Genomic DNA, 23,216 nt, shown 5'->3' on the forward strand with positions numbered 1-23,216 from the left:
TCTGGACACGAATCGTCAGGATCTCCAACAGCCGAAGCTAAGTAGTAACATTAACATGATGCCTTCTAATTGCAGTCGCTGTACTCACCTTACGGCGAGGATAGCTGTGCTACAAGCCCGGCTTCAGACGCAATCTTTAGGCAAGGGTAATTTCAGTGTAGGAAAGGATGAAACAGCGTATGTGCCACCAGTAAGTACAGATAGTAGTATAAATCCCCTGGCACAGTCCCCGCAGCCGGACAACTTTCTCACGGTTTCTGGAAGGAAATACTGTAGGAACGCTCAACCGGTGTCGCTCATTCAGCCGACAGAAACTTTCAACCGGTTTTCCCCATTAAGCAGCGAGTCAGAGGCCGAGCCTTCTCTGGTCTCTACTCCTCCCGTTACGGGGTCTGAGACGCCGAAGCTTCCCACCATTAGCTCTGACAAATTGAAAACTCTAGTCATTGGCGACTCCATTACCCGCAGTATTAGACTTAAAACGAATCATCCAGCGATCATACACTGTTTACCAGGGGGCAGGGCTACCGACGTTAAGGCTAATCTGAAGATGGTGCTGGCTAAAGCTAAAACTGGCGAGTGTAGAGAGTATAGAGATATTGTTATCCACGTCGGCACCAAAGATGTTAGGATGAAACAGTCAGAGATTACCAAGCGCAACATAGCTTCAGCGTGTAAATCAGCTAGAAAGATGTGTCGGCATCGAGTAATTGTCTCTGGCCCCCTCCCAGTTAGGGGGAGTGATGAGCTCTACAGCAGAGTCTCACAACTCAATCGCTGGTTGAAAACTGTTTTCTGCCCCTCCCAAAAGTTAGAATTTGTAGATAATTGGCCCTCTTTCTGGGACTCACCCACAAACAGGACCAAGCCTGACCTGCTGAGGAGTGATGGACTCCATCCAAGCTGGAGGGGTGCTCTCATCTTATCTACCAACATAGACAGGGCTCTAACTCCTCTAGCTCCACAATGAAATAGGGTGCAGGCCAGGCAGCAGGCTGTTAGCCAGCCTGCCAGCATAGTGGAGTCTGCCACTAGCACAGTCAGTGTAGTCAGCTCAGCTATCACCATTGAGACCGTGTCTGTGCCTCGACCTAGGTTGGGCAAAACTAAACATGGCGGTGTTCGCCTTAGCAATCTCACTAGGATAAAGACCACCTCCATTCCTGTCATTATTGAAAGAGATCATGATACCTCACATCTCAAAATATGGCTACTTAATGTTAGATCCCTTACTTCAAAGGCAATTATAGTCAATGAACTAATCACTGATCATAATCTTGATGTGATTGGCCTGACTGAAACATGGCTTAAGCCTGATGAAATTACTGTGTTAAATGAGGCCTCACCTCCTGGCTACACTAGTGACCATATCCCCCGTGCATCCCGCAAAGGCGGAGGTGTTGCTAACATTTACGATAGCAAATTTCAATTTACAAAAAAAAAGACGTTTTCGTCTTTTGAGCTTCTAGTCATGAAATCTATGCAGCCTACTCAATCACTTTTTATAGCTACTGTTTACAGACCTTCTGGGCCATATACAGCGTTCCTCACTGAGTTCCCTGAATTCCTATCGGACCTTGTAGTCATAGCAGATAATATTCTAATCTTTGGTGACTTTAATATTCACATGGAAAAGTCCACAGACCCACTCCAAAAGGCTTTCGGAGCCATCATCGACTCAGTGGGTTTTGTCCAACATGTCTCTGGACCCACTCACTGTCACAGTCATACGCTGGACCTAGTTTTGTCCCATGGAATAAATGTTGTGGATCTTAATGTTTTTCCTCATAATCCTGGACTATCGGACCACCATTTTATTACGTTTGCAATTGCAACAAATAATCTGCTCAGACCCCAACCAAGGAACATCAAAAGTCGTGCTATAAATTCACAGAAAACACAAAGATTCCTTGATGTCCTTCCAGATTCCCTCTGTCTACCCAATGACACCAGAGGACAAAAATCAGTTAACCACCTAACTGAGGAACTCAATTTAACCTTGTGCAATACCCTAGATGCAGTTGCACCCCTAAAAACTAAAAACATTTCTCATAAGAAACTAGCTCCCTGGTACACAGAAAACACCCGAGCTCTGAAGGAAGCTTCCAGAAAATTGGAACGGAAATGGCGCCACACCAAACTGGAAGTCTTCCGTCTAGCTTTGAAAGACAGTACCGTGCAGTACCGAAGAGCCCTTACTGCTGCTCGATCATCCTATTTTTCTAACATAATTGAGGAAAATAAGAACAATCCAAAATTCCTTTTTGATACTGTCGCAAAGCTAACTAAAAAGCAGCATCCCCCAAGAGTGGATGACTTTCACTTTAGCAGTGATAAATTCATGAACTTCTTTGAGGAAAAAATTATGATTATTAGAAAGCAAATTACAGACTCCTCTTTAAATCTGCATATTCCTTCAAAGCTCAGTTGTCCTGAGTCTGCACAACTCTGCCTGGACCTAGGATCAAGAGAGACGCTCAAGTGTTTTAGTACTATATCTCTTGACACAATGATGAAAATAATCATGGCCTCTAAACCTTCAAGCTGCATACTGGACCCTATTCCAACTACACTACTGAAAGAGCTGCTTCCTGTGCTTGGCCCTCCTATGTTGAACATAATAAACGGCTCTCTATCCACCGGATGTGTACCAAACTCACTAAAAGTGGCAGTAATAAAGCCTCTCTTAAAAAAGCCAAACCTTGACCCAGAAAATATAAAAAACTATCGGCCTATATCGAATCTTCCATTCCTCTCAAAAATCTTAGAAAAGGCTGTTGCGCAGCAACTCACTGCCTTCCTGAAGACAAACAATGTATACAAAATGCTTCAGTCTGGTTTTAGACCCCATCATAGCACTGAGACGGCACTTGTGAAGGTGGTAAATTACATTTTAATGGCATCGGACCGAGGCTCTGCATCTGTCCTCGTGCTCCTAGACCTTAGTGCTGCTTTTGATACCATCGATCACCACATTCTTTTGGAGAGATTGGAAACCCAAATTGGTCTACACGGACAAGTTCTGGCCTGGTTTAGATCTTATCTGTCGGAAAGATATCAGTTTGTCTCTGTGAATGGTTTGTCCTCTGACAAATCAACTGTAAATTCCGGTGTTCCTCAAGGTTCCGTTTTAGGACCACTATTGTTTTCACTATATATTTTACCTCTTGGGGATGTTATTCGAAAACATAATGTTAACTTTCACTGCTATGCGGATGACACACAGCTGTACATTTCAATGAAACATGGTGAAGCCCCAAAATTGCCCTTGCTAGAAGCATGTGTTTCAGACATAAGGAAGTGGATGGCTGCAAACTTTCTACTTTTAAACTCGGACAAAACAGAGATGCTTGTTCTAGGTCCCAAGAAACAAAGAGATCTTCTGTTGAATCTGACAATTAATCTTAATGGTTGTACAGTCGTCTCAAATAAAACTGAAGGACCTCGGCGTTACTCTGGACCCTGATCTCTCTTTTGAAGAACATATCAAGACCATTTCAAGGACAGCTTTTTTCCATCTATGTAACATTGCAAAAGTCAGAAACTTTCTGTCCAAAAATTATGCAGAAAAATTAAGCCATGCTTTTGTCACTTCTAGGTTAGACTACTGCAATGCTCTACCTTCCGGCTACCCGGATAAAGCAATAAATAAACTTCAGTTAGTGCTAAATACGGCTTCTAGAATCCTGACTAGAACCAAAATATTTGATCATATTACTCCAGTGCTAGCCTCCCTACACTGGCTTCCTGTCAAAGCAAGGGCTGATTTCAAGGTTTTACTGCTAACCTACAAAGCATTACATGGGCTTGCTCCTACCCATCTCTCTGATTTGGTCCTGCCGTACATACCTACACGTACGCTACGGTCACAAGACGCAGGCCTCCTAATTGCCCCTAGAATTTCTAAGCAAACAGCTGGAGGCAGGGCTTTCTCCTATAGAGCTCCATTTTTATGGAACGGTCTGCCTACCCATGTCAGAGACAAACTCGGTCTCAACCTTTAAGTCTTTACTGAAGACTCATCTCTTCAGTGGGTCATATGATTGAGTGTAGTCTGGCCCAGGAGTGGGAAGGTGAACGGAAAGGCTCTGGAGCAACGAACCACCCTTGCTGTCTCTGCCTGGCCGGTTCCCCTCTTTCCACTGGGATTCTCTGCCTCTAACCCTATTACAGGGGCTGAGTCACTGGCTTACTGGGGCTCTCTCATGCCGTCCCTGGAAGGGGTGCGTCACCTGAATGGGTTGATTCACTGATGTGGTCATCCTGTCTGGGTTGGCACCCCCCCTTGGGTTGTGCCATGGCGGAGATCTTTGCGGGGTATACTCAGCTTTGTCTCAGGATTGTAAGTTGGTGGTTGAAGATATCCCTCTAGTGGTGTGGGGGCTGTGCTTTGGCAAAGTGGGTGGGGTTATATCCTTCCTGTTTGGCCCTGTCCGGGGGTGTCCTCGGATGGGGCCACAGTGTCTCCTGACCCCTCCTGTCTCAGCCTCCAGTATTTATGCTGCAGTAGTTTATGTGTCGGGGGGCTGGGGTCAGTTTGTTATATCTGGAGTACTTCTCCTGTCCAATTCGGTGTCCTGTGTGAATCTAAGTGTGCGTTCTCTAATTTTACATTTACATTAATTCTCTCCTTCTCTCTCTCGGAGGACCTGAGCCCTAGGACCATGCCCCAGGACTACCTGATATGATGACTCCTTGCTGTCTCAATCATCAAGTTTGCAGACGACACAACAGTGGTAGGCTTGATTACCAACAACGACAAGACGGTGGTGAGGGAGGTGGTGCGGGCCCTCGGAGTGTGGTGTCAGGAAAATAACCTCACTCAATGTCAACAAAACAAAGGAGATGATCATGGACTTCAGGAAACAGCAGAGGGAGCACCCCCTATCCACATCAACGGGACAGTAGTGGAGAAGGTGGAACGTTTTAAGTTATTCAGCATACACATCACGGACAAACTGAAATGTGTGGTGAAGAAGGCGCAATAGCGCCTCTTCAACCTCAGGAGGCTGAAGAAATTTGTCTCGTCACCGAAAACACTCAAACTTCTACAGATGCAAATTCGAGAGCATCCTGTCGAGCTGTATCGCCGCCTGGTACAGCAACTGCTCTGCCCACATCCATAAGGTTTGCACAACGCATCACCGGGGGCAAACTACCTGCCCTCCAGGACATCTCCATCACCCGATGTCACATGAAGGCCAAAAAGATCATCAAGGACAACAACCACCCAAGCCACTGCCTGGTCACCCCGCTATCATCCAGAAGGCGAGGTCAGTACAGGTGCATCAAAGCTGGAACAGAAAGACTGAAAAACAGGTACTATTAAATCTCTAGCCACTTTAATAATTGGATGTAATAAATGTACCACTAGTCACTTTAAACAATGCACTTTATATAATGATTACATACCCTACATTACTCATCTCATATGTATATAGTGTAATCTATACCATCTTGCCTATGCAGCATGGCCATCGCTCATCCATATATTTAAGTACATATTCTTATTCATCCCTTTACACTTGTTGTAGTTGTGAACTTGTTAGATATTACTGCACTGTCGGAACTAGAAGCACAAGCATTTCTATACACTCGAATTAACAACTGCTAACCATGTGTATGTGACCAATAAAATTTGATTTGGATAGGCCAAGTACCCCTCGTTGAGAACCACTGCTGTGGAGCACTCAAGGTGACCGTCTGTACTCATACAAAAAGGCAGACAGAGGACAGTGCTGTGGCAGAAGCTGCATCAAATTGTGCAGCTGCACCGTCAAGGACTGAGTGGCGTGGAAGGACAATGCCAGGGTACCAAGGGTGATAGCAAATTGCTCATACATCAGAATTCCTTTCTCTATATGGCATTCAGCAGACGCCGAAGCACACTCAGCTCTTACTTTCAAAAGGAACAAATTGGCAGTAGTGCAGCAAACACAGGTTTTTGTGAGAGTGCTACAGAGATGGGAGAACCTTCCAGAAGAATAACCATCTCCACAGAGGAACTCTGGAGCTCTGTCAGAGTGACCATTGGGTTCTTGGTCACCTCCCTGACCAAGGCCCTTCTCCACTGGCTGCTCAGTTTGGCCAGGTGGACAGCTCTAGGAAGAGTCTTGGTGGTTCCAAACTTGTACCATGTAAGAATGATGGAGGCCACCGTGACAATTTTTGGTAGCTTTCCCCCAGATCTGTGCCTCGACACAATACTGTCTCGGGCCTCTACGGACAAATCTCTGCTATTCCACAAAATGGCTGTTGCGTCAAAAAAACAGAACACTCAAAACATGAGCACAATGGCAGCTCTTCCTTTAAAGAACTCCAGGCCTCAAGAGGGCAGATAACACAAAACACGGATGGAACTAAAAAAATTGAGCCAGGATTTCTGGAGGGACTACTTTTACATGCGCACCTGGCAGATAAGCATGGGTATAAAATGTTTGGGCTTAGCTTTGCTTGGGTCCTCAACATACAAACAGCTCATTGTTCAACCCTAAAAGACGCAACTGGTATGTAATGTTTGGAATGATTTATGTTACAGCCAGTGCTTAGCACAATTTACATGTTTAACTCTGGTAGGAGTGGGGACTTCTTTTTTGTGGATATTTTCTGACAACAGAAGTAATTGCTTGAAGTACTAGATTAAATTGTTTAAATGTTTACTTTATTCAAAGCCATGCTTTGTTGCGGTGTCATGCATTGTTTATTGTGTAAAATAATACATGTTTATTCTCTGTATAAGGTTATCAACCTATTCCTATTCCCCTGTCATTCAACTACTCTATTCAACAAATCAACTGTTTCAACATATTCAACAAATGGCATCAATACAATAATTAAAACACAAAAAAGGAAGGAGTCCCTTTGCATCCTTCAGGTGTTGAGCAAGCCGTTTTCAAGTTTGGGCAGAGCTGAAATAATTATAACACCTAGACAACTTGACAATGGCCTTAACGCCTTGTCAAGATGGGCTGGTACATCTCGTAAAGTAGGCTAGGCCTTAACCATTTCCCTATTTTAGGCCATGCATTAAGGGGAGAGAAATCCTATATGAACCAATAGAACACAGAACCGAAGGAACGCTCCCACACAATAACATAGCAGGACATTTCTAGAACAGAACTCTGGTGATGGATGGGATGAAGCGCCCATACAAAATGGCAGAGAGTGAAATCACTACATTATAGGACACCTGGACAGAGGCCAACATCACTCATTCACTCTTCAAATTCAAAATCTGGAGTGCTTAGTTTAACTTTATTTTGGTGTATGACTAAAAGAGCCTCTGGCTCCATAAAGGGCCAGCGGTTGCATTAAAGCATTAGAGAAAAATGGATATGGCCCTTCAATGGCCCAGTGATCTACCCCTCTCAGGGAAGGCCATCATCATTAACATGTCTCAGAGGCTGGACATAGTGCTCCCTCCATTAGAAGCACAGAGACAGTATAACTCAATACATCGATACGGGATTGATTCCCAAAAGAGTCCTTGCAGAAAACAAAAAAATGCAGCTGCTTTCCTCAAGGGAATACGTGTATTTTTTTAACAAGCTTATTCATAAGCAAGTCTATTGACCCGGCATAGCTTTGGGAATAGGAAGAGGAGCTTATGGGAGTCCAGTCAAGTTGTTTATTTTCTGCAGAAGACGCTTTGAAATTTCAAGGTCTCCTAAATGACAAGATGGCCTAGTTGTACAGTAACTAACAATAACACCTAATGAGAGGAATGAGTAGGACATATTGCATCTACTAGATTATCTTTAGGCAACAGAATTTAGATTTTGTGGGCGTCAGGGAAAATGGAGTAAAAAGTACATTATTTTATTTCAGAATGTAGTGAAGTAGAAGTAGCCAAAAATATAAATAGTAAAGTAATGTACAGACACCCCCCAAAAATACTTAAATAGTACATTAAAGTATTTTTACACCACTGCCCAAATGCCTTCAGACCAGTACATTAGCATACTTTATATACTCTTACACATGCATGTATCACATATGTATGGAATACTAAGGTAAGGCCATGCAACCTGAGTTGAAACCAGAGTGAGGTGCACATGTACAGTACAAACAGATGCATGCGCCATATATTTATGTGGTGGACACTGATACGGTCACATGATATTGTTGTGATACGTCACAAAATCATGTTACGACGACATCAATACTTTTCTAAGTCTTGCTATGTGGATGGGTCACTACAGAAGGTGTAAACGGTACAGCCAAATGGTTACCTGCATAGTAGTAATATCAGAGTGTCAATATAAATAAAATAATATACAGTACAGTCGTGGCCAAAGGTTTTGAGAATGACACAAATAATATTTTTCACTAAGTCTGCTGCCTCGGTGTCTTTAGATATTTTTGTCAGATGTTACTATGGAATACTGAAGTATAATTACAAGCATTTCATAAGTGTCAAAGGCTTTTATTGACAATTACATGAAGTTGCTGCAAAGACTCAATATTTGCAGTGTTGACCCTTCTTTTTCAAGACCTCTGCAATCCGCCCTGGCATGCTGTCAATTAACTTCTGGTCCACATCCTGGCTGATGGCTGCCCATTCTCGCATAATCAATGCTTGGAATTTGTCAGAATTTGTGGGTTTTTGTTTGTGGATTGACCACAAGTTCTCAATGGGATTAAGGTCCGGGGAGTTTCCTGGTCATGGACCTAAAATATAGATGTTTTGTCCCCGAACCACTTAGTTATCACTTTTGCCTTATGGTAAGGTGCTCCATCATGCTGGAAAAGGCATTGTTCTTCACCAAACTGTTCCTGGATGGTTGGGAGAAGTTGCTCTCGGAGGATGTGGTGATACCATGTTTTATTCATTGCTATATTCTTAGGCAAAATTGTGAGTGAGCCCACTCCCTTGGCTGAGAAGTAACCCCACACATGAATGGTCTCAGGATGCTTTACTGTTGGCATGACACAGGACTGATGGTAGCGCTCACCTCGTCTCCTCTGGACAAGCTTTTTTCCGGAAAGGGGATTCAGAGAATTACTTTACCCCAGTCCTCCGCAGTCCAATCCCTGTACCTTTTGCAGAATATCAGTCTGTCCCTGATACCTTTTCCTGGAGAGAAGTGGCTTCTGTGTTGCCCTTGACATCAGCCCATCCTCCAAAAGTCTTCGCCTCACTGTGCGTGCAGATGCAATCACACCTGCCTGCTGCCATTCCTGAGCAAGCTCTGTACTGGTGGTGCCCCGATCCCGCTGATGAATCAACTTTAGGAGACGGTCCGGGCTCTTGCTGGACTTTCTTGGGTGCCCTGAAGCCTTCTTCACAACAATTGAACCGCTCTCATTGAAGTTCTTGATGATCCAATAAATGGTTGATTTAGGTGCAATCTTCCTGACAGCAATATCCTTGCCTGTGAAGCCCTTTTTGTGCAAAGCAATGATGACAGCACATGTTTCCATGCATGTGACCATGGTTGACAGAGGAAGAACAATGATTCCAAGCACCACCCTCCTTTTGAAGCTTCCAGTCTGTTATTCGAACTCAATCAGCATGACAGAGTGATCTCCAGCCTGGTCCTCGTCAACACTCACACCTGTGTTAACGAGAGAATCACTGACATGTCAGCTGGTCCTTTTGTGGCAGGGCTGAAATGCAGTGGAAATGTTTTTGGGGGATTCAGTTCATTTGCATGGCAAAGAGGGACTTAGAAATGAATTGCAATTCATCTGATCACTCTTCATGACATTCTAGAGTATATGCAAATTTCCATCATACAAACTAACGCAGCAGACTTTGAAAATGAATTTGTGTCATTCTCAACTTTTGGCAAGGACTGTATGTACAAGAACAATATCATTGATAGGTAGTTATATGCATACAAACAGGGGCAAAGTGGCTGAGTAGCAGGATTTAAAAATATATATAATTGTAGCAGCAATGTATGGTGTTTTAAGAGAGCCTGTTTCTGTCCTGCTCTTGACTTTGGTGCAGGGCATGTGATGTCTGTAGCCTCTTTGTTGCAAAACTCCCTGATCTTCTCAAGAAAGACAAGTTTGTCTAGCTGTGTCTTGTCCAGGTGGTGCTTGTAGAGGCAGACCATCTATGGGAGGAAGGTTTTGGCCATTGCAATTATCACAATTCAGGTCCACACGTGTTTCCCCAACTCTGCAGTTGGTGAAGAAATAGTGCATGTAGTTGATGACTGCCCTGCTGCCTTTGCTTGCTTGGGCCAGCTCTCTTTCTGATGGGAGTTATTAGGCCATTCTCCTTGTATGACTGACTGGTGGAGAGTCAGGCGTGTTCTACTGATGTTGAAAGAAACTCCAGACAAATATTTTAGCATTATTATACAATAGATGTGAAATGGCATTCTGAGAAATTCAGACACGTAATGTTAGCTAGCTAGCCAGCCATCTAACGTCAGCTGGCTAGCTAACAGCAAGCATGAACTAGCAATACAAACCGCTTGTCATAGCTAGCTAAAGTTAAGTTAACCAAATCGGTTCAATGCTAGCTAGCTAACTTTAGGCTATAACTAGCCATGCAAAATGGCATTGAGAACATCACTAACATTACACACTTCATACACGTACGTTAATGTTAGACAGCGAGCTTTAACTTGGAGTCTTTGGTTTAGACATGTCATGTTAATGTTAGTTAGCTAAAAAATAAATATTATAATCCCAATCCAGAGGAGTAACATTACTAGCAATACAAACCAAATGTCATAGCTAGCTAAAGTTAACCAAATAGGTTCAATGTTAGCTAGCAAGCCAGCCATCAAATTCCAGCTGGCTAGCTAACAGCAAGCTTTAACTTGTAATGAAAACAACTTTGACTAAATTAGAAACGTATACTATCTGAAACTGTAGCTAGATTCTTACGCGTATACATGGATTAAAGCGTCACGGCAGACTGCAACCCCTTTTATTAAATAAGACGTTATGTGTCATTTCTGTTTAGTTTGCACAATTTGTTTGGCCAGTTGTGTTCCACGGATTTCAAAACTCTGTCAACTTCTTCCGTGACAACATCAATGTTAATTGACGTTTCTTCCCCATTACTGTCATCAGATGACTCTACAATGTCTTCAATGAAAATGTTTTTACCTAAATCAGGGATTTCCTCATCGTCTGATTCATTTTCAGAGTCAGAGAGTCAGCATGGAATGATCATCCTCCAGAATGAAGTTCATCACAACTTTTTCCCCACTGACCTTAGTCAATAGCGCCTGAAATTCAGGGCAGCAACGTTAACAGTAACAACATATTTGCAGTTCTCCATGGCTAATGTAATATCTTTCAAAAAAACTGCAGTAGAAAGGATTATCTACACATAACGAGCAGCTCATTTTATAGACACAAGATGCTACACCGCAGACCAATCTGAAACTCATCTCTCAGCATGTCCAGCCCACTCATTATCTCAGCCAATCATGGCTAGCTGTAAGGTTACCATCTTTTTCTTTGGCTTAACCAACTATGCTCGTCATTTAACAACTTAATTCATATTTACAGATGGCATAAAAGTTTCTTATTAAGGCACATGAAAGCTCACATATTCGAAGGGATTTCTGCCAAAAAAAAACATTTTGATAAAAATATTTATTACGTTCAAATGGCTCTCCTGTGAAGTCGTGACTTGAGACATACGCCTAGTTTCCTGAATCGAGTCACGTTGTTATAGCCTTATTCTAAAATTGATTAAATAATTTTTTCCAGAAATCTACACACAATACTCCATAATGGCAAAGCAAAAAGTTTTGCAAATGTATTAAAAAATAAAATCACATTTACATAAGTATTCAGACCCATTACTCAGTACTTTGTTTTAGCACCTCCGAGTAGCCAGCCTGTTACACGAATGCAGTAGAAGCCAAGGTAAATAACTAGCTAGCATTAAACTTCTTATAAAAAACAATCAATCCTAATCACTAGTTATAACTACTAATCCAGTTTAGCAGGCAATATCAACCAGATGAAATTGTGTAATTTCTCTTGCGTTTATTGCACGCAGAGTCAGGGTATATGCAACATTTTGGGCTGCCTGGCTCATTGCGAACTAATTTGCCAGAATTTTACGTAATTATGACATACATTGAAGGTTGTGCAATGTAACAAGAATATTTAGACTTGGATGCCACCCATTAGATAAAATACCGAACGGTTCCGTATTTCACTGAAATAATAAACGTTGTGTTTTTGAAATGATAGTTTCCGTATTCGATCATATTAATGACCAAAGGCTCGTATTTCTGTGTTATTATATTATAATTACGTCTGATTTGATAGAGTAGGCCCGTAATCATGCATTCAAACAGCACTTTCGTGCGTTTTTCCAGCAGCTCTTCGCAAGCACAGCGCTGTTTATGACTTCAAGCCTATCAGCCTAATGGCTGGTGTAACCAATGTGAAATGGCTAGCTAGTTAGCTGGGTGTGCGCTAATACTGTTTCAAACGTCACACTCTTTTAGATTTGGAGTAGTTATTCCCCTTGCGCTGCAAGGGCCGCGGCTTTTGTGGAGCGATGGGTAACGATCCCTCGAGTGTGGCTGTTGTCGATGTGTTCCTGGTTCGAGCCCAGGTAGGGGCGAGGAGGGGGACGGAAGCTATACTGTTACACTGGCAATATTATAGTGCCTATAAGAACATCCAATAGTCAAAGGTATATGAAATACAAATGGTATAGAGAAATAGTCCTATGAATACTACATTAACTACAACCTAAAACCTCTTACCTTGGTATATTGAAGTCTCATGTTAAAAGGAACCACCAACTTTCATATGTTCTCAAGTTCTGAGTAAGGAACTTAACTAGTTGGATATAGGGGGCGCTCTTAATTTTTGGATGAAAAACGTTCCCGTTTTAAACAAGATATTTTGTCACGAAAAGATGCTCGACTATGCATATAATTGATTACTTTGGAAAGAAAACACTGACGTTTCCAAAACTGCAAAGATATTGTCTGAGTGCCACAGAACTGATGTTACAGGCGAAACCCTGAGAAAAATCAAACCAGAATGTGGCTTCTATTTTGAAGAACTCCATGTTCCATAGCCTCCCATTGCTCAATTATCAACCAGATTCCTTTTCTTATCGCTTCCTCAAGATGTCAGTCTTCAGACATAGTTTCAGGCTTTTATTTTGAAGAATGAGCGTGAACGACCATATTGCGTAAGTGGATAGGTGGGGGCTCTGAGTGAATTGTGCGCAAAAAGAGAAAGGTGGCCATTGTTACTCCCGGTCCTAGTGAAAAGCCAGCTTTCCCGGTTGATTTATTATAGAATAGATATTTGAAAAACATCCTGAGGATTGATTATAAAAAAGTCTGACATGTTTCTGTGGACATTATGGATATAATTTGGAATTTGTCTGCGTTATCGTGACCGCTCTTTCTGGTGGATTCCTGGGCATAACGCACCAAACTAAGAGGTATTTGGATATAAAAAATATCTTTATGGAACAAAAGGAACATTTGTCTAGCAGAGTCTCGTGAGTGAAAACATCCGAAGATCAAAGGTAAACAATTAATTTGATTGCTTTTCTGATTTGTGACCAAGTTACCTGATGCTAAGTGTACTTATTGTTTTGTCAAGAGATCGATAAACTTACACAAAAGCTTGTATTGCTTTCGCTGTAAAGCATAATTTCTAAATCTGGGACGACAGGTGGATTAACAAAAGGCTAAGCTGTGTTTTGCAATAGTGCATTTGTGATTTCATGAATATGAATATTTTCTAGTAATATTATTTGACTGTGGCGCTATGCTATTCAGCGTTGCTGATGACAATTATCCCGGATTCGGTATGGGTGGTTCAGAGGTTAAACGTTAGCTTTTTTACATGGCACATATTACTTTCTCCAACACTTTGTTTTTGCATTATTTAAACCAAATTTAATATGTTTAATTATTTATGAGGCTAATTTGTTTTACATTAAGTTAAAATAAGTGTTAATTCAGTAGTGTTTTAATTGTTATTTACAAATTTTGTACAATTATTTTTTTATTATTATAAATAATACATTTTTAAAATTGGCCGATTTTAAACAGTATCGACTGTTTTGGTCCTCCAATAATCGGTATCGGCGTTGAAAAATCATAAATCGGTCGACCTCCACTCCAGAGATGTTCGGTCGGGTTCAAGTCCGGGCTCTGGCAGGGCCACAAGGCATTTGACTTGTCCCGAAGCCACTGCTCCATTGTCTTGGCTGTGTGCTTAGGGTCGTTGTCCTGTTGAAAGGTGAACCTTCGCCCCAGTCTGAGGCCCTGAGCGCTCTGGAGCAGGCTTTCAGAAAGGATCTCTCTGTACTTTGCTCCGTTCATCTCTCCCTCGACCCGGACTAGACCTCCCAGTCCCTGCCACTGAAAAACTCCAAGCAGACTGTCATTTGCTTTTTACTGAGGAGTGGCTTTCGTCTAGCCACTGTACCATAAAGGCCTGATTGGTGGAATGCTGCAGAGATGGTTGTCCTTCTGGAAGGATCTACCATCTCCACAGAGCAACTCTGGAGCTCTGTCAGAGTGGCCATTGGGTTCTTGGAAACATCCCTGTCCAAGGCCCTTCTCCGATGGCTCGGTTTGACCAGCTCTATGAAGAGTCTTTCTGGTTCCAAACTTCTTCCATTTAAGAATGATGGAGGCCACTGTATTCTTGGGGAATTTCAATGCTGCAGAAATGTTTTGGTACCCTTCCCCAGATCTGTGCCTCGACAAATCAATCCTGTCTCGGAGAGCTACAGACAATTCCTTCGACCTCATGGCTTGGTTTTTGCTCTGACATGCGCTATCAAGTGTAGGACCTTACATAGACAGCCTTTCCAAATCACGTCCAATCAATTGAATTTACCACAGGTGGACTCCAATAAAGTTGTAGAAACATCAAGGATGATCAATGGAAACAGGATGCACCTGAGCTCAATTTCAAATCTCATAGCAAAGGGTCTGAATACTCAAATAAAACAGATCCCTTTACCTATTTTTATAGATATAAATTTGCAAAAATCTGTTTTTACTTTGTCATTATTGGGTATTGTGTGTAGATTGATGAATATATATTTTAGAATCCATTTTAGAATAAGGCTGCAACGTAACAACATTTCGGAAAAAGTCAAGGGGTTTGAATACTTTCCGAATGCATGTAGGCCTACAAGCTTCACAAGAAAAGTGCATACTCTTGTTGTTTTTATGTCTTTGTTAAACACCACAAAAGTGATCCTATATATGCATGTGTTTAGTTTCTCCCTCTGTGCTCTGAATCTGATAGAGCCAGCCAGACAGCTTCTAGAGGATGTGTCGACAGTTCTGAATCTTTTCTAATACAGTTGCGTCCCTAGATGTCTCCTGGGGTTAAAATTCTCATTAGTAGTCATGGCCAGGCCCTAACCCTTTGAAAAGACTCTGGCTAATTAGCACCAATGGATGGCCTCCCAGTTAATTAACCAGAATGCTCCTTAAGGGGCTTTATCAAATGTTTAAGAAATTAACAAATTGCCAGTTTGCCAATTGTACCGAATTGATTTGTTCCTATTCAGGTTTTGAACTCATGCCCTTTGCCTCTGTTTAGCGAACCATCCGGTTGAGTTTAAAGGGATTTGGAATCCTGATTCACTTACCAAGACCAGAACCCGGAATATGGATAGACACTGCACTTAGATTTGTTATAAAAATCATTGCTTATCATGATTGCAGTTAAATGTTTTCCAGCTAATGAGGGGGTAGTTTGCTATTAGTTCTGACTCATAAAGATGGGCTGTATTGTAATTAGACAGCCACTGCATACTAGTTAGCAGTGATGGAGGCGACCCTGAAATAAGGGGCAGAAAGGCAGCGTAAACAGGCCAATGTGAATCATCTGTAAATCCTCACATATAAACCAACCATGTAGTGATATCACGCACGATGAAGCATTAGGCCTAGTAGCTTAATTCAGATCAGCATTTATTCGGAAAAAAACAGACGTATAGTCCCTTCAAACGAATGGACTAATTAAATGTTGATGACAGAACACCCACAGTTTTCCTGTCATTGCACATTGTACCAAATAGTAGGTTGGACCTCACTTTGTGAGCAGAAAGACACAAATGTATGCATTCATCTACAAAGCCATTTTGGGTAACCTCCTATTTACCTCTGTAGTCTGGTCTCTTTCACCACCAGTAGTTACCATACCCAGTCTGCTAGGTGGTTGCTACTAAGTCCCCAGGACATTTACAGTATTAGGCAAGACTGCCTTCTCTTCTTGTGCACCAGACGCATGGAATAGTCTACAATCGATGCTTCATCTAGATATGTTAGTGCCAGTGAATGAATTTAAAATATTGATGGGAGACTGTTCAGAGTAAATGCTTTTTTTTTAGGCTGGATCATGTTGTAACTATGTAATGTACTGATTGTTGGTGCTTACTTGGCCAGGTCTTCCTTGAAAGAGACTCTGGGTCTCAACGGGCTTTCCCTTGTTAAATAAAATATGAGTCAAACTCTGTTTGAACGGAATGGACCCAACAGAACCTCTTACTCTCTGTACTGTAGTTACTTCCTTGTTTCTTCTACAACATCCTCAATAGGGCTGGGAATTTCCAGGGAGCTCACAATACAATATTATCACAATACTTACGTGCTGATACGATATATATTGCGATTCTCACGATTCTATATGTATTGCGATACAATACTGTGATTTTATTGCGATTCTATGTTCCAAACACATTGCTCACGATATGTCTGCAGCAGATGGACACGAAAAAGCAATGAGAACATGTTGTTTTGATCAGTCATGGAAATAAGTGCTGAAAACAAATTGGCTCCCTATTTAAAAAAAGACTGAGAACAAGCTATGAAGGAAAAATACTGGGGTTTTGGTGCAGCCAACTACACAAAAATATTACAATATTGCCAAAACTATACGATATGTCAAAAATAATATCCCGATATGCAACTACTTTTCCCCCCCGTCACTAATCACCACTGTCCTTTCTCAGTTGATCTCGTCCTTGCCATTCTAAAGATATGTAGTTTAAGTCCTTGGCCTGTGTAAGCCAAGGTCATGTCCCAGCCATGACAGGAGAGGAGATCTGGAGGAGGCTCCATTAAGCCATGGTGGAAGGCATGAACCATGATGTCTGCCTGTTTGGGATGGGAGCAGTGTTGTGGTAGAGAGGGGGAACAAAGGTGAGGCAGGAGTAGTGGAGCATGGCTACAGGATTTAGATCACGGAGATTTGCATCAATCGGCAATGTGAGGAACAGGAGGGCCTAATCTGCTGCAGACAGGCTTAGCGGGAGAACAAACAAGACTCTGGGTGTCCAGATAGGACGTTTAGCAATTAGCATAGTTATTAAGAGACTTCATAGGGAGACGTAATTGCAGGTGTCAGGTCATGAGGGAAGAAAAGACTGAGGAAAGATGTTTGGATGCTCAGTCTGTCAAAGTGCATTCCTCTCATTCTGGGATGACTTGTGCAGGACGTGGGAGCTACAGAAGTGTGAACATTTGACCATTGTTGCAAGAGGAATAGATATAGGCCTAGTGAAGGTCAATGCCCTACAGTAGCCTATACCCTGATTTTATTTTTTACAATATTGCTCTTTATTCTTCCATTTCAACTGCTGCCGTTTCCTAATTATCATCAGTAAAGAAGAACTGAATTGACTGGCTTGGTATGAGTGCATTCATTCATTGCGTTCTTGCTTTGGAGGCTGCCAAATTCAGAATGATCGCAGCCCTTCTAAATTATTGAAAAGGCCTAAACACCTCTTATGAGCTACAGAAATGGCTATTAACCTTGGCGAAATTATATTCAAATCCAGTTATAGCTAACTTGGTCTACTGTATCCCCCACGGGAAGGAAATGTAAATGTGCTCTTGCTGTAGACAGATGGGAAAACCGCCTGACTTTTGAAGTTCCAGCAACCAGAGTCATCGCAGCCCCCACCCCCTCCCTAAAATATTCAGGACAGAGTCTCATTGAGCGCCTCTTTCGCTCCAGAATCCCACTCACAACGCTGACGTTGGGCTGAGGCTGGTTAGTACTACGGGGCAAGAGCTGTGACTTTTTTTTTTTGCAAACGTTCAAATTCAGCACAGTGTGGCAACAGTAAAAAATAATAATTTAAAAGCCAGAGGATTATCTCGCTGTGCAGACAAGAATTTAGGAGATTGATTTATGAGAAAAAACACCCATAACTTTCTCTCCCCCACATTCCCCATCTGAAATATTGTGATCTCCTGCGCATTGTTATTGACAAATCATTGGAAATTGAATTCCCTGTGGAGCAGATGACTGTCATAGCCGATGAGACTCCATTGTGACTCTACCTGCCAGTCAGTCAGTCATCTTGAACGGGCTCTGATACTGTGCCACAGACAACAGCCTCCTGGATCGTTACTCTTATCACGTTGGCAGCGGGCCCATAAGAGAGAGAGGGTATCAAAACCAGGTGCTACAGCCAGGAAACTTAGATTAGAAGTTCTGCATAAATTTACCACTGGGGTAGATTAGCGGTGCTGAAGTCAGTGCGCGTGTGCCGTCACTGAGTAAAAATATTAATTGTTTGGATTGCTGGCAGACATCCAGGGCCCTGCAGATTGCGCTGAGGCTCGCATGTAGATGAAGTGTGAACACAAGGAGAGGCTGAAAGGAAGGTGGGGGTGCTTTAACCCCTGAAGCTGAGGAAAATTAACACACCCATCTAGGCTAGAATCTGGAGGCAAAATTGCTGAGCTCAACAACACAGCCTGTCTTGATATCTCAATAACACAAGGGTAAGAGAAAATACTACAATATCATCTATCTAATGCTATCCAATTGAATCTAGTTACTTCCTTTATCACATGCACACTGGAAACTCTGGTTACTAGCATCATCTTCAAAATTGAAAGTTTTTTTCAATATAAAGATGTGCAATGTAATACAACTTGGCAGTGTGTGCTTTTTCATTATCCGAAGTCTTCTTCCAGATAGCTGTAGTAGCTAGGGACTGTCTCATTATACCAACGAGATGAAAATATATGCTTGCTTAGCACCATACACAGAATACCAAACTAGATTTTCAAGCAGCAAGTACCCATGTGTGAGTAGGGGGGGTGGTCTTCTGCGCTTGCTAAGAGTGTTGCTCGAGTTAGCCTAGTCGTGGGAGGGAGAGTTATACAGTAACTGTGTCCAGGGCTTCAGGCAGATAATGTGGGTAGGAGTAGGTACCAGGGAAACTGTGCACTCCGTGCATAACACCTCTGAATAAAGGGAAATAATGCTGATTACATTGATCATAATAGCAATGATGCCCGCAGACATGAAATGCTTTGAAAGGCTGGTCATGGCTCACATCATCCCAGACACCCTGTGGGCACAATACAATCTGAAATACAAACAAAAAACAAATGCATCCAACAAGTTTGTAGAGTCACAAGGTTGATGTAATCATTGTGTGCTAAGAATATGGGACCAAAGTGCTGGAGTACAGATCCAAAACACCAATTTTCACTGCCCCAATATTTGTGAAGCTCACTATATATTTATTCTACTTTAGCAACAGCAATTTAACTTTCAGTATAGACATTGTGGCCAATACGAATAGTCCAATAAAGCACTCAGCGACCTTCAAACTGTGACCCCAAATAGCCCATACGAGTAATTTATCATAAAACCCAGACAAAACAAATGTATCCATAGAGTAGTCCTTTGGAGGAAGTGTTGACACATCTGTAAACATTTGTATCCAAAAGCATAATTGAGAAATAATTCATAAAAGTTGGAATACTTATGACATTTTGGCTTTACCCAGGCCTCCTTTAAGACTCCAATATGTTTAATCGGTTTCACATAAAGCTTTACTGCTCTGTAATATGAGTAGTATTCTATAACATTTTGTACAATTTATGAATATTGAAAACAATTTAGATTTATTGTTGAACATAAACTCAGCAAAAAAAGAAATGTCCTCTCACTGTCAACTGAGTTTATTTTCAGCAAACTTAACATGTGTAAATATTTGTATGAACATAAGATTCAACAACTGAGACATAAACTGAACAAGTTCCACAGACATGTGACTAACAGAAATTGAATGTGTCCCTGAACAAAGGGGGGTCAAAATCAAAAGTAAGTCACTATCTGGTGTGGCCACCAGCTGCATTAGGTACTGCAGTGCATCTCCTCCTCATGGACTGCAACAGATTTGACCATTCTTGCTGTGAGATGTCACCCCACTCTTCCACCAAGGCACCTGCAAGTTCACTGACATTTCTGGAGTGAATGGCTCTAGCCCTCACCCTCCGATCCAACAGGTCCCAGATGTGTTCAATGTGATTGAGATCCTGGCTCTTCGCTGGCCATGGCAGAACACTGACATTCCGGTCTTGCAGGAAATCACGCACAGAACGAGCAGTATGGCTGGTGGCATTGTCATGCTGGAAGGTCATGTCAGGATGAGCCTGCAGGAAGTGTACCACATGAGGGAGGAGGATGTCTTCCATGTAACGCAAAGCGTTGATACTGTGCTTGTTGTCATTACAGGCAGTCTGATGATGCTGTGACCCTCCACCTCCAAATCGATCCCGCTCCAGAGTACAGGCCTTGGTGTAACGCTCATTGCTTCGACAATAATATCACCCCTGGTGAGACAACCGCGACTCATCAGTGAAGAGCACTTTTTGCCAGTCCTGTCTGGTCCAGCGACGGTGGGTTTGTGCCCATAGGCTACGTTGTAGCCGGTGACGTCTGGTGAGGACCTGCCTTACAACAGCCCTACAAGCCCTCAGTCCAGCCTCTCTCAGCCTATTGCATACAGTCTGAGCACTGACGGAGGGATTGTGCCTTCCCGGTGTAACTCGAGCAGTTGTTGTTGGCATCCTGTACCTGTCCCGCAGGTGTGATGTTCGGATGTACCAATCCTGTGCAGGTGTTACACGTGGTCTGTCACTGCGAGATGATGATCAGCTGTCCGTCCTGTCTCCCTGTAGCGCTGTCTTAGGCGTCTCACAGTACGGACATTGCAATTTATTGCCCTGGCCACATCTGCAGTCCTCATGCCTCTTTGCAGCATGCCTAAGGCACGTTCACACAGATGAGCAGGGACCCTGGGCATCTTTCTTTTGGTGTTTTTCAGAGTCAGTAGAAAGGCCTCTTTACTGTCATAAATCTTCAGAACTGTGACCTTAATTGCCTACAGTCTGTAAGCTGTTAGTGTCTTAACGACCGTTCCACAGATGCATGTTCATTAATTGTTTATGGTTCATTGAACAAGCATGTGAAACAGTGTTTAAAATTCTCTACAATGAAGATCTGTGAAGTTATTTGGATTTTTACGAATTATCTTTGAAAAGACGGTTTCTTTTCTTGCTGAGTTTAATATACTCTACGGGAATATCAAAGTTCCAGAATGGTATCTCTGCTCATTTTATGGCCCATTTTATACAGAGAAAATTACATATTAATATTATTATTTTTGTTTTTAAATCAGAATGTAAGAAAATCATAGCCCTTCATTTACTTGTATCATTGCACATCCTGCAAACCACCAGCAGAGGGCAACCATTTTGAATCCATTTCACTGCTACTTTGATATGCCCGTAGAGTGTATAATCCCTTTAACAGGCAGCTCAACCGGGCAGTTGAGCTAATTTTGACAACCAATTCTAAAAATTAAAACGCATTAATTTTATTAGGCATATTTAGTCATCTCAACCGATGTAATTTAGTAAAATGATCAGGTGGTTTTCATTATCGGAATCCAGTCTTTTTTTTAAACAAACATTCAAAAATGGTTGAAAACCAGGACGTGAACATTAGAAAAACCAAACATCACATATTTCAGTACTATTTGTGTATACAATGGAAATTACAGGCCTATAAAAAAACTCAAACAATTTTGGAATAAATTTAAATTTAAAATGTTAGGAACTCTTGGGGAAAAAATGCTCTACAAGGCGGTTGAGTTGCCCATTTAAGGGAAAGCAATTTAGTCAAAGCTAGCAATTATGGACAAATATTGTTATAGGATTTTTTTGGTCTGTGCAAATGGTAAATATGAATTTTTTTAAAATTCCATCTGCCGGTAATCTTCAATATGTTTCACAATATTATTCAATCATGTAATTTTACAGATATAAGTTGGGCTGTTCACGACAATCGATTGGTTTACATTTTTTTAAGTATTTTTCCATATACAGCACATTTTCCTCAATCTACTCACAATACCCCTGTTAGGACACTGGGAATAATTAAACTTGGTTAAAGCTTCTCTAAAGGTTCTGTACAGACCGCAAAACATTTCTTACCACCACAGTTATATAGATCCCACTTAAGACACACCTTCTCTCCCATCCTTACATATTATGGTTCTACAGGAAGGTAACAGGATACTATTATAACCCTTATTACTCCCTTAAGGGAATCTGTCCTCAACCACTCCTTCCCCTAATCCACAGATGTCCATCCGTCTCAACACGTTGCTTTCCTCTCGTCCACCCAACACATTCCAAAGCCTTCAGTCTTTCTTCATTGAACCATTAACTTCTGACATGAAACCCAGTCTCTTTCACTCAATGTTTCTTTCCAATGATTCATTTAACGTCGCAATGTTCAAAGTTTAGCCGATTCCAACACCCCATAATGACAAAAAGCAGGTATTAGGAGGTATTCCGGCCCTTTGCTATGAGACTTGAAATTGAGCTCATGTGTATCCTGTTTCCAATGATCATTCCTGAGATGTTTCTACAACTTGATTGGATTCCACCTGTGGTAAATTCAATTGATTAGGCAAGATTTGGAAAGGCACAAACTTGTCGATACAAGGTCTCAGTTGATATGGCTTGGTTTTCACTCTGACATGCACTGAGGTCAAAGGAATATTCCATACAGCTCCAAGACAGGATTGTGTCGAGGCAAAGGTCTGGGGAAGGATACCAAAAACTGCCTGCAGCATTGAAGGTCCCCAAGAACACAGTGGCCTCCATCATTCTTAAATGAAAGAAGTTTGGAACCATCAAGACTCTTCCTAGAGCTTGCCGCCCGGCCAAACTGAGCACTCGGGGGTGAAGGGCCTTGGTCAGGGAGGAGACCAAGAACCCAATGGTCACTCTGACAGAGTTCCAGAGTTCCTCTGTGGAGATGGGGAGAACCTTTCAGAAGGACAACCATCTCTGCAGCACTCCACCAATCAGGTTTTTGTGGTGATGGCCAGACGGAAGCCACTCCTCAGTAAAAGGCACATGACAGCCCACTTGAAGTTTGCCAAATGGAACCTAAAGGACTCT

At 42.1% G+C, this 23,216-nt stretch overlaps 1 protein-coding gene across 1 annotated transcript in view; it reads right to left on the reverse strand.

Moving 5' to 3' along the window:
• Positions 1 to 23,216, reverse strand: part of LOC135542085 (succinate--CoA ligase [GDP-forming] subunit beta, mitochondrial-like) — a 135,375-nt gene that overhangs the window by 107,700 nt on the left and 4,459 nt on the right. The window lies entirely within an intron of this gene.

Source organism: Oncorhynchus masou, chromosome 6 (assembly GCF_036934945.1).
Source record: "Oncorhynchus masou masou isolate Uvic2021 chromosome 6, UVic_Omas_1.1, whole genome shotgun sequence".
Lineage (NCBI taxonomy): Eukaryota > Metazoa > Chordata > Actinopteri > Salmoniformes > Salmonidae > Oncorhynchus > Oncorhynchus masou.